The sequence below is a fragment of the Pseudopodoces humilis genome, chromosome 11 (genome assembly GCF_049639895.1).
Source record: "Pseudopodoces humilis isolate 2021_Gansu_Grassland_sample_001 chromosome 11, ASM4963989v1, whole genome shotgun sequence".
Taxonomy (NCBI): domain Eukaryota; kingdom Metazoa; phylum Chordata; class Aves; order Passeriformes; family Paridae; genus Pseudopodoces; species Pseudopodoces humilis.
Window position 1 is genome coordinate 8821906 of NC_142210.1, and position 13464 is coordinate 8835369.

The window sequence follows — 13464 nt, forward strand, 5'->3', positions numbered from 1 at the left end:
GTAGGGTTTCCAGAGCAGCTGCTTTTAAGCTAATATGTTTAACTTTATTATATGTGCACCCAAAACCATATTTACCTTGCATCAAAAGGTTTTAGTTTCTAATGAAGGCCATGAAAGTTTTGTCATCAATTCCCACAGGAGCATAGTCAACTCTGTAATGTAATGTCTGTTGGTGAGATATTTGTAAATAATATCCTCTTCACAATCTCAGCCAGGAACTGCACTGAAAACTTTTCATGGAAGTACTTTTTCTGGGCTTAAGTAGAATTTAATTGCTCAGCAATCTGGCAAAAGACATCATAACTCTAATTAAAGCACTTCCCAGAAAAGGTAAATCCTTTAGATCTGTCCTTTAATAGCAACAAACTCATCACCGTTATTTCTTGCCTTTACTTCTTCAGAGCAAACAGCTTTAAGGGCATGTGGAAAGCAGTCAGCAGCACTGGCAGGCACTGCACAAGCTGACCCCCAGCCCTGCCAATGCAGCCACCCAGCTCTTCCCCCCCAGATCCCCCCAGGCACACCCTTCACACCCTGGTGAGATGTCCCTGCCTCCCCAGCAGCAAACCCTGCAGAGGGGGCTCCTATCATGCTTGTTACTCTGACTTTCCTTATGGGATTACAAGGGCACAGCTGAGTAATTCCTGCACCAAACCAGCAATCCTGCTGCTGCTGCTGTTGCTGATGTTTTCATCAGCTCCCTGCCTATTCCTGAGCTGCAGTTGACACCTTGGCCACACAAACGATGTGCTTGGCAGCTGGGAGACTCCATTCCTACTCTAACTCCAGCAGCAGCGATACGGTCCTGGGTAACATCTGCTGCTGGCTGTTATGGCAACTGCTCTGCTACCTCGGGGGCTGCTAACACATCCCCTGTCTGTACAGCATCCTCCTTCACTCACCAGTGCTCAGCTGTGAGAGTTGGCAGCAGTTTTTTGAAATTTGTTTTCCAGAGCGCAGCCCAACGCTGTCGCACACGTGAGTGCACGTGTGTATGGAGCGGCACCCTAGGGCTCGACCCAAAGCTTCACTCTGTTCTCACTGAGGAATCCCATTCATTTCAGGGGCCTTTGGATCACACTATTCTCTGCCAGCAGCATTAGTAACTTCATTACAATTATTTGTGGATTAAGCTATTATTAGATACAAGTAGAAATGACACAATCTTGGCATTTCAGCTCTTCAGAGAGAAAAATGACACTCTGAAAGCAAGTAAACTAAACAAGCCAAAGCCAGCTAAAAGTAGCCTCCAGCTCTTGATCAAAATTCAAAAACTGAAAAACAGCTAATGCACAGGGGAAAAGAAACCACTGAGGAGCTAAAAAAAATCCCTTCCGTTTTAAGGAAATCTCACAGAGGCATGAGCTGTCATTGGAAAGGAAACCTCCCAGCCCACTAAAAATGCCTGGACACACACAGAGTATCAACAGCTTTGTTTTACAAAGGTAGAGATCTCATTAGCAGACATTATGTTTATACACCAGTTATCAACAGTGTTAGTTACTCTTACAGTGAAGCATTCAGCACTATTTTGTGTTAATTGGCACTTTAATCTAGAAACAAAATTCAGTGAAACCCCCTGGGAGGCAAAATACTCCTTTGTGCAAGCAACTCCTTAACTCCCCATTGCGAAGACTTTGGCAGCAATGCTGGGCTAAGGAATATGCACACTGGAAGCCTTCCACTGCCCACTCTCACTCCATCCTTGTCCCCCACTCGTTTTTGCTGTGCTGTATAGACATGTAACACCAGCATGGTGGTTTATGGGGACAGGCTGGGAAGGAGACCACTAAAGGCAAATCAGTGAAGAAAAGGAAAAAAAAAATTGGATAGGCAAGACAATTGTTTAAATCCAGAGAAGTTCAGTGACCCAGTCCTCAGCAGCTCTAAGGGCTGGGTCTGTGTAGCTGCAGAGCTAAGCAGGAACAGAAATGGGTCACACTTGCCATGTCTTATAAAGTCCATGATAAGAAAGCAGAGTTCAAAGGCATCTGTATCCTCGAGCTTACAGCTATTCCGGCCTCAGCTTCCACATGAAAGAGATGCCAGCTCTGCAAAAGGGCAGCCAGGGCCTGAAGAGGCAAACTCTCTCTCACTCCAAGTCTGTAGCAGACACTAAACTCCTTCTCCTCCAAGCACTGGCTTATTTCTCTTCTAAATATTCCTGTATTTGTGTTTCTGCAGGTTGCAAGACTTTCTAAAGATGCTACCAAACATTTTCTTACATGCCTATTTCATACCTCATTAGCATGCCACATTAAAAGCTGTTTTCCTTCCCACAGCTTACTTTATTCCATTAATTTTCCTTTCTCTTTGTGGGATTTGAATTCCTGTGATCATAATAAACAGGATACAACCTATTGGTATTTTAATATTCAGCTGAGGGCTTTAAAGAGGAAGGCAGAAAGACAAGTGTTGGAGAAGATCCTTTAAGTGAAAGGATGACTTATCAAATTCAATATTTATCCTTCTTCTACCCCCAAAGGAGGCTGTGTTATTCTCAAGCAAGGAGGATGGCTGCAGGTTAGAACCTCCCTTTGCCACGAGACCTCTCAGCTGCCAGAATGACATGCACCATTTTGTTTGGTTCCACTTTTTTTAATCTGTAAAACAAGCCTGCCTCTCCATGGTATTTTTGCACGATAGATACTGAGAAGCTGCACAGAAGCTCTTGCAGTGCGACAATCCTAAAGCAGCAGAGGCAGGTGAGCACAGGAGCCACCAAAATGAACAGGAACACCCCTGGAACTGCTTACAGCTCTGTGTTTAATCTGGCCCACAGGAGCCTCAAGCCACTAGCAGGAACTAAAGACAGCATAGCAGTACAAACAATAAGAACTCACAGTTACAAATGGAAAGGCTCATACCACCATTACAGGTTACTTAAGTTACCATTCCACATACATCATTTGATGTACAGATGATGAGCAGCTCCCCAGCAGCACAGAAACAACATAAGTGGCCAGAGGCTGTAACTCACAGCTCCACACAGAGACCCACAGTTTATCGTAAAACTTCCCTTAAGTTAGTCCATACAAGTAGCAGATAAACATTTGAAGCAAGATATGACAACAAAATTACAGTCTCTGCCCTGATGCAAATGAGGATCACTCACATTTTGGTAAGCTAATGTCTCATTTCTCAACACTTAAATATTTATCACTCGCCCTTTCAAAACAAAAAGAGCTGATACACGTTTTCTTAGCAAAGGTCTTTGTCTCCAGTATTTGTTTTCATAAAGGCTTGGGTGCATTTGCAAAGAAAGCAGAGGGGAAAAACCACATTCTAGTTTGAAAGACTCTTATGCTCTGTTACTTCAAAACAAACCAGGGAATCCTAACCAGCCTCCAAGGAATCAGCATCGAGACCCAGATCAGACAGGTGCAGTCCTGCAGGAGATGCTCATCATGGCAGGCAGCTCCATGAGACAATCTCTCATTAAAGGCCTCTTTTCCTTGCACATTTTATGCATGAGGAAAAGCTATAAGAACATATACCTGAGTATAAGCTCAGGTCTTTCTACGCACATTTTTCTTATGACTATGGCCTTAAAGCAATGTGGAGGATACCATGTTAGAGTGGCATCTGTCACTGCCACAGAGGCAGAATTTCCAATAGTCCTTCTGTTCTCTGTCTGCTCTCAGTGGAGGTCTGGGGGCCTACAACAATCCACCTACATGGTGTCTGTCTTCTCTTTCTGCCCTGTCTTCTCTTTCCAAAAGTTGTGTCCCAAACCTTTCACAGCCAGCCCAGAAGCCAACAGGAGGCTGTGCAAGGCTAGGCTGAACCACTGCTGCCATGTTTTGAGGAAGGAGAAAAAAAAAAGTGCTTTAAAGGACACATGGGGATCCCACATTTACTTCAAAGAAAGCATATGCAGTCACAGGTGCTACAAGCCATAAATAGCATCTGTGCCTTCCACTCATAACATGCCCTCTTGCACTCATTTCAAAACATTCATGCACTGTATCTTCAAGGGTTGTTGCAAAAATGGTCAAATATCAGAAACACCGAGGTCTCAAACAGCAGAGAGGATGACTAAGAATCAGAATACACAGGCTTTGTAATTCTTTATTTTCCACCAGCTGCTCCCTAGTGACCCAGGAAAGCAGGTATTTACAGCATCTTCATCTTGAAATCGTTTCCTTCACACAAAGTTATCCTGGACCAACACAAACGATTCCCAACACACAAGTTACAGTGAGCGAAACCCCAGGAAGGAGAGCACACGGTGTGAGAGGTGTTTGTGTGTCCAGCCCCCCGTTTTCCCGGTGGCAGGCGGCAGCAGCGAGCGATGCTGGCGGGGCAGGACGGAGGCAGCGCGCTCACCTGCGGAGCGCACGGGCTGCGCAGCGCGGGTGTCTGGCACCCTCTAGGGAGTAGCACACGAAAAACCAACTCACAGCCGCTGCCTCCCGACTTCACCTCTCAGCCTGGGAACAATCGCTACAGGCACGGGAGGAAAGAAAAAAAAGTCACATAAGCACAGAAACAGGCTTCCCATGACTGCCTGTGCTAGCGCTGCCTTTCTCTTCTCGATATTCCTCTGCTCATTCTCGTCGATGGCTGGTGCAAAGTGTTACACAGACGTCGTGTGGAAGACTCTTAATTGCTACCCCACTGTACACGGCCAGAATACAGCTTCCCCCCCTTAGATCTCACATCAACAAATTGCAACCACTTGACAAATAAGAAAACAAAGGTTTTTTTAGTACTGGTGTAAGGATTTCCAACAGGCTGATGACAGAAGCTGGTCTAGAATTCCTCTGGAGCTTCAAACTCTAAAGAGGTTTCTCAGAGTATTCTCTTTATACAAAAAGTGAAATAAATCTCTAGTCTGTGTGCAAGTAGTTTCTACGTTCTTATTTTCAACTTAGGTGAAGCACCCTGCTAATTTTCAAGAATTTCCTCACTTTGACAGGTAGTTTTCCACAATTACAGCCCCTGTGAGACCAGTGGGATTATTCTTAGATCAAGTAAAACGGAGCACTGCAAACCATAGGCAGTGATGAAAACCTCCTTATTTCAATGCACTTCAGTGGCTTTCTGGAGCAAGCACAGAATATTCCAAAAAGCAGCTAAGAGCATTGTTGTGGTTTCCTTAAACATGTAACAGGAAAAGAAAATCTTTGACTTCAAACCAGGGAAAATATCTACTTAACCTACAAAGCAAATGTTTGTTTGTTTTTAAAAAGAACTTTTATTATCCCATAATACTGGTGGGGAATGAGTTGGAGCTACCAACATGAATCTTTTCTTTGGCACACAGTTAAACAAAAACAAAATGTATTAAGATAAACTCTGTGAAGAGTTTTCACCAGAAGTTATAACCCTGGCTGAGCCTACACTTCTAAATCAAAGATTTCACAGATCAGTCACAAGAAAAAAACAGCCACCACTCCACTGGTTCCCCAAAAGAACTTGTAGCAAATTATTATCCTCTTTCAGAAAGATACACATTTAACTTCCACACATCCCCTCAAATGGCACTAGCAACAGCTGATCCTGTTTCCTGTTTTTTAGTGACCTCCACTTCACTAGCCCAATGGGAGAGGGTCTGAAAAATGAAACTGGCACAGAGGGAAAAAAAAGACCACAGTGCCTGTTTTCACTCTGACATGTTGGTTTTGTGACACTCCTTACAGCTGAAACAGAGTGCTACTTGTCTGTTACCTGTCACAGTCCAAGATCTCCATGAAATGCATAAATTCCAAAGCCTTTTGTCTAGATGTTTCACAAATCTATTTTAAAGAACAAAACACACACAACTACATGGGCAGACGTTCTTCCCACAGAAGAGCCAATGCATTTGCAATCTCCATTTGCTGCTCTGGCACCAGCCCTGACACTTTTGGAAACCTTGGAAAGAGAACAGAGCAATGGGGAGAGCAGGCAGGAACATCCCCACACACAGAGATGTCAGCGGCACTAACGAGGTTCTGAGAGCAAGAAGTGGGTTTGGATGAGGTGTCATTTGTACAGCAATGTTCTCTATGCTGAATGGCCTGAACAGTGCCATGGTTTAATAAACTACCACTTCTTCTCTAAAATATGATCAAAGGCCAAAAAAAACCACTGCAAAACCTCTCACCCACATCCACAAACTTTGGACAAGAGCCACAGAAATCTTTATTGCTGACACCACATCTTCAGGATGTCCAACCTATTCTGTATTTCTGTAGCAGCCACAGCTTGCCATAATCCAGAACTAGTATTTCTGTTCAAATACAGGCTAGAAATACAGAGCAAACACAAACAAAGAGAGGCTGGAATTACTTTCAAAAAGACCACTCAAATCTGGACTAAAGCAGAATTTTAGACAGTGATATCTTGGTAGAAAATGCATTTCTTATTCTAATTGGCCTCCACTCCAAGCCGATGACATCTTTGTATTTACAACCCAGCTAACAACAATAACAAAATCCAGAACTGCTCCATAACCAGAGCACTTCCAGCCTCTAATTCTTGGGCCAGATATGTCTTCTTTGGGTCACAAGAGAGCCTGCAAAAGAAGGTATGTCTTGGCACACTCCAATCTACTCATACACTCCTTTTGTTTTCAAACAATTCACTTGAGTAAGGAAAAAAGCCCATTTGAGGAATTTAAATAACATGAATGAATTCTTTTGTTTAATGTTTTCCATATTGTTTAACAAGGAAAAACTAATGGTTTACAACCAAGAAAGAGTGAATCAGGTATTAAATGAAGAGGTCAGGCTTCATACACAAATGCCACAGATTACACAGGAGAAGTCTGAATCCAGGCCACACCAGATAAGCTAGAAAAGCAGGACTGTATTGATTGCAAATGTACACATGGTAAAAACATTTTCAGAAATGTGTGGAACTCAGTGGCAGGGATGGCATCTTCACCTCAGTCACAGCCTTCCAGCACAGTTTCCCATTCTTCATAATATCAGCACTTAGAATGACTACCTGGGAGCTAAGCATGTTTCTTTATTTGTCTGCATGAAAAATGAAAAAGAACCCAAACCCCACCATTTTTTCCCCTGTAGATGAAGCCAGGCTGGAGCCGTACAGTCACTCATCTCTTGGCTCCCACTTTTGATATCCTTCATCTCTCTCAGATGCCAAACTAATATTACAAAAGTAATATCCAGCACCTTCTGCCTCTGAGTCAAGACTCTGTATGTGATAGAGGTCAGCAGTAATTCCCACCTGGCTCAGAACATGCTCTTCACAAAAGCCTTTTGGATTTTCAAGCCAAGAAAGCCCTTTCCAAAGTCCCTCACAAAAATAATGGCTGTCCCAGGGAGCCAGGAGTTTAGATGCCTAAAGCATTCCAAACTAATTTAATAAATTTTTAATTCAAAACATCAAATGCCTTGAAGCTAAGAATTTCTACTGCAAGCTGGGCCATCAGCAGCTGAAAACAGAGGAGAAAGAGCTGGAAGCAGAGGCCAATACCAAACTGATCATCAACTACCAACATGACACCAGCAGAAGCAGAGTTCAGTGTAGTTCTGGAGATCATGAAAGGTACCTCTAGCAAAGGGAGTACTTGCACTACTGTGTTTAAAAGTAATGACATGAATACCCTGCTGAGCCATCGCTGAAACTACATGAACAGGCCTGGCCACCTTCAAGAATGAACCAGCTGCAGAGCAAACCTGCCAAGGTGCCCAGGAAATTATGTGGTTGCTGTGCCCAGCTCTCAGATGCCCAGCACAAGTCCACTGACACAGAGGATGGAGTTCTTTTGCAAGATCACCAAGACAGACAGGCTGGAGGAAATGCTGAGAAAAATACCTTTAAGAAATGAAGACTGATGGAAAACCTTGCCAATCTACACTCTCATAGGACACAGAGAAGAGAGGCTTTCCACAGAGACACAGCAGCAGGGGATGAGACGTGTGATAGTTCATATTTCAATTAAATACAGTAAAATAAACTTTTAACTATGAAGGGTTAAAAGTCAAACACAGGAACAGGGCATCCTAGGAGAGTGGATGAGGTCCTGAATAACCTTATCTCTCTGGAACTGCTTTGAACAGGGAGCTGGACTTGACAACCTCCAGAAATTCTTTACAAACTGTTATTTCATTAACATGTAAGAACGTGGCTTATTCAGCCTAACAAATCAGAGCCTGAATTTGTGTCCTCTTCGGAACAGCCTCAAACACAACCATAGCAGAAGATCCACCTAAGCCAAAGCCTTAAACTAAAGGCTACAGGTGATGAACTGGCCATTTAGGCCATACAATTCCTCTTCACACAAGGCTCTGTTTCTAACCTAACCCAGAAATTAATAAAAGAGGCTCCCAATCAGCCTTCTTTCAACTCTAAGTCAACTGTACAATCCCTGCTTATTATTCCAAGGCAATTTCACTTTGAGGCATATGCAAAGAGTTCAGCCAGAAGCAAGGAACCAAAAGGAACAATCTCATTCAATTTCCGAGCATAAGCCTCTACAGCTGCAAAAGGGAAAATTAGGCATAAAATGTGGACAAAGTAAAAAAAAAAAAAAAAAAAGTAATGCAAAGTAAAATCTGTACATACAGGGCCAGCAAAAACTGTGTTGAGGTGCTGCTCCTCCATCAGCCCACTCCCCCAAATACAGCAGCTGCAGATGTACCCTTGTGTCTGGTCAGAAAAGATCCCACAAGAAGAATATGGATTGTTTCCACTAGCAGTATAATAATGTGGCTTCAGATTCCTTTTTTCTTATCAGTGCCAAGAATCCAAAATAAGGAAGAGTTAGGACTCTGAAAGTTTTTAAGGCTATAAATATTACAGAGCTGTCTTGATTTTTTTGTTTGTTTACATATTACTCCAAAAACCCTACCCAAATCTGACAGGTCCAGGGGCAGCCAGCCAAGCACCTTTTCCCAGTTTGATCATGTCAAGTATCACCAAACTATGACACTTCTTGGGCTAAAGCACACAGGGAAAAATATTAATTTCTACAGAGAAGTCCACCTACAGAGAATCCTGCTGGCATAAACATCAGCCTTCACAGGACAAGGAAAGGGATTTGTGTGTATATAGTGCCAGATACCGTAAGAGAAGTTATCCTCTTGATTACCATGTGGGGGCTGATTAGCCCCAAAACCTTTCCTTTCTTAGCACATCTAGAAGCTCAGGGAGGCTCACATTCCTCCTGCTTTACACCAGCCAAGAAGCCCAAGCTGCAGAATGGAACAGTGAGACCACCCAGACAACAGCATGGAAAAGAGACAAGGTCCCTCAGACTCACAATGCTCACTGGGATGTTGTCACCCTTTCAGAATGGAGCAACTCAAACACAGCTCCTCACACCACCCAAGGAAGTGCCTGAAACCCACAGCTTTGCCCTTAACACCATGGAAAAGTAAAGGCACCCCAAAAAGCAAAACAAAACACATCAACCCAATCAAAAAGCATCCTGCCCCTTTTAGAAATATTATTGCTGGGCTTTTGTCACAGCACAACAATGTGCACAATATATCAAACCAAGTAACAGCTATTGTAGCAGCTAATGGGTGACACTGTCCCCTGGACAGCTTTTCTGTACAACATGTGGCTTTCATTTAATGTCTCTTGTCAGGATTTCATTCCCTTTCTTTTATTTGACCTCCAGAAGATAATAAAATCATACAAAATCTAAACCTAACGAAACTTAGGTTTCTGGTATCCATTAACATTCACATCCACAAGGCTGTTGATTCAACAAAATACAAAATAAGCAAAGCCAGGCCAATTATAAGTTGTTTGGCCTGTATTTGTTAAGTTCTAACACAGTCTCTATAAACATATGTCTTCTGGTTGGTATTTCAGGAAGAAATCCTTAGAAGAATAATATTTTGATTAGTAACATGTGTGTTTTGAAAGACTAATACTGAACTCCAAGGGAGATTAAAATATGAGTAGAAACTATGAGCTAAGTACACATATGTGCAAAGAGCTTTCATTCTCACTGACTGAAATGTCTAGTTACAAGTAATTTATTTTTATTATTAAAGTCCTAATAGCCTGTGCTATTGACTCATTGTAAAATTAACTGATAGTTATGAAAATATCCTGTTTTTACAGAATCATGTTAGGACATAAAAAAAAAAAAAAAAGAACTACCTAGTATATAACAGAAGTGATATCATTGTCTAGATTATTATGACACATTTCAAATGAACTTCCAAAGGTTCCTAGTAATTTTACGTAGTACCCAAATGTTGACCTCTTATGTTTTTAGTCTTTTAGGACTTCTCAATCAAGCAGGAAATGAAGATCAGCCAGATAGCATTTTTCAAGAAATCACAATTATTTACACTCACAAAGGTATTGATTTACTTCAGGGCATCAAGCTGTGAGCAACATGCAATTAGGTTTTTAAATAGATGTCCAACTTCCCAGACCACCCCCTCAGTCTTCTGCTGACAGCTGGCCATTCAACAGGGTTATGTTCCTAAATAGTTCCAGTAGAAAAAGTGCAAATGCATAAGTAAATTATTTAAATTTTACAGAGTACACATGAGAACTTTAATCCAAAAGATTGTTTATAGTCATTTTTTAATGAAGCCAACAATCTGGCTGTCTATGCTGCCAAAGCTTTCATTAGAACATCTATATCCAAGTGAAAATATGATGGTACATGCAGATTCCCTTTAAACACACCCCTTTTTCATACCAAGGGAAAATATTCTCAACTTTCTCTTACAATTCAGATGGCAATTTAAATGCAGAGATAGCAATTGTTCATTTCTGCTGAAATTCACTCCAATATATAATTAGCGCTCTAATTAAAGTTAACAATCATTTATCACTTTCTGTGTAATCTTACAATTATTTCATGGTAACACAGAGTTGCAGCCAACAGAAGAGCTCTCACCTCAATGTCATTTATGCTTTTTTCAAGCAGCTGAGCAAATTAGGAGCAGTTACAGCTAAATACCAAACACTGTCAGGCATAAGGGCAGACTTGGTTACAATTACTCACTCTCAGAATCAGTGCTTCACTCCTGATGTAGTAACACTAAATTCAACACGACTGCTCTTCACTAAAGATGAGGCTGGCAATTTACTGAGGAGACTGCTGGGGCACTGCAGTGTCACTGGCACTCACACACACTCCAGGAATGGAAGCTACTGCATTTCCAGGGAGACACCTAGAGATGTCCTCCACCCAGCACAAATGTGTCTGCAGATCTCAGCTCTCTGCGAAGCAGCACCCTCTGTCTTTCAAATCTCATCTATCACCATCTGATTTGGAAACAACCACAAGCTTAAAAGCCAGCCCCAAAAGTACCCTGATAGGAGGCACTACCCTCAGCAAGACATCCTGCTGAACCAGTGTTCACACCACTGCCAGCCAGGAGGAACAGGCAGAGTGAAAGGTTAAGAGGTTCACCTCTGTCACACAGGAGCTTGGTTGGAAGGGACCTTGACACCAGTGGACAGCACTTGCTTGGAGTCTCAAGAGACAAGGACACAATTCCTCTCAAGAAAGTAATGGAGAAGATGGATCTATCATCCTATTCCAAATATAAATTAATCTGGTGATCTGGGAAGATCAAATGGCACTACTATTACTTGACTTTGGAGTGCTGAGGAATCTGGCATCTGCCTATGACACAGGACTTCTGGAAGCTCTAATCTGATCCAGAAGAGCAAGCCACACAAATGTGAGCTCATACTTTAAAGGCAAATATAATCCCACTTTCCAACTTGACTATGCAGACAGAAATCTGAAGATGTTACACTGCAGTCAAAAGAATTACAGCATAATTCTGTATTTTTTAACCTGTTCAATCTACTTAAAGGAACAACTAGATTTAAAATTGGCTGCCACTGACATTGTCTATCCCACCGTAACAACAAATTTTGAAGCCCCAGATGGGTTAATATTTATGAGAAAGTCAAGAGAACATCAAACAGAACAGGAAACAGCATTTCCTGCCAAACTGTCTAAAAACAGTCATACCATCAGCACTGCACTTTGCTGGCTTTTATTCCTGTTATCTTACAGACAGACACAAAAAAGCTAAAAAATCTGCTAAGCTGAGCCCATGATAATAGCAACTAGAGTGTATTATTCCTTAGTCATGGCTCAATTTTCGTTTCTTTTCACACCCTTATGACAGAAAAATGTATTTGTTAAATTATCCTTGTTAGCTAACGATAGCAGGATGTGTTTGGCACACTGGCTCTGGGGCATGTCTGGAGCTCTGACACGGGCAAAAAAAGTCAGACAACTCTGTCACATTATCTTTTTTACCTCATAGATGTTGACAACAACCAGCTGCATTGCAAGCTATGCAAGGTGGGTTCGGGACGGGCTGCTGGGGTGAGGACAGACCCAGCCACAGACTGAGCAGCAGCCCCTCATTGTGCATCACAGAGCTTCCACATCTCAGTTCTCAAGCTCTAATTATAAGTCATTTGCAGACTCCTATTCTTGATCACATAAAATCTTCCCCCAAAATAAAGAAACTCAAATTTCTTATCTGAATCCCTGACAGATCCTTTAGGATTAGGAATGAGGATCTTCTGAAATACACACTGGGAAACACTGGTAGACAACAGAAACCCAGAAGCCTTGGGGCACAAAGACCAAGCAGAATAGCCCTTATACCTTATTCCAGCACATCTCAGTAGCCATCATCATGGAATTTAAATGCAAAGTTCTCGTTTTAAAACCCCCCAAACCAGGCATGCCACATTATTCCAAGGAAACTGATTTTAGCTCTATTTACTTGAGTCAATTTCAAAATACATATAAATCCACTGATATATTCACACATCACAAATTGGAGTTGTCTTCTGCACTACACTGAACAAGGAACCACTGCTTCCTTTAAGGAAACAGACATAGGAAAAATTTGTCTTTCAAGAAAAGTCACTCAGTATTATTTGAATTATATTTTACCTGGTGAACAGTCATTCAAATAGCAACTATCAATACAAACCCATGTTTTCAATGCAGAACCTCTCACTAAAGCCAGAAGAGGGGCCTATTACCAAAGCCAAAGGCTTTCCACTGCCAGTTTGAGGTTCAGAGGCACGGCTGGGCAGAGCAACCCGGGGCAGCTGCACAGAGATATCTACTGGCAGGACTGGCAAGGAGCATTCCTGGAAGAAGTGGGTTTTAGTGTGGCATGGATGGCAGGCAAAGATAGGGTTCCTGACACAACTGACACACTGTTCCCTGCACAGAGAGGCATTAACAGAGGCTCCGAGACAAGTGGGAGAGGGACACAAAGCACAACAAGGATCCAGGACTGGAAGGGGTGAGGGCAGCAAAGCAGGGAGTGGGCAGATGTGAGAATGAAGAAATGAGAGAAAGATAATATTTAACTGCAACATACAGGCCACAGCTAGTGGTTTTGAAGGATTCTTATTGTAAGAAAAACTCTAAGAAAAAAAAGGAGACAAATATTTTACTTATTAAGATAAGTAAAATATTGTGTCCCACTCTACTACTGCTCATCCTTATTGCAACACAAGTAACTTGTAACATTCACGTGAAAG

At 42.1% G+C, this 13464-nt stretch overlaps 1 protein-coding gene across 2 annotated transcripts in view; it reads right to left on the bottom strand.

Annotated features, from left to right (window-relative positions):
• The window catches only part of DOCK10 (dedicator of cytokinesis 10), a 140453-nt gene that overhangs the window by 122291 nt on the left and 4698 nt on the right, over positions 1 to 13464 (bottom strand). The gene's annotated exons all lie outside the window — the stretch shown is intronic.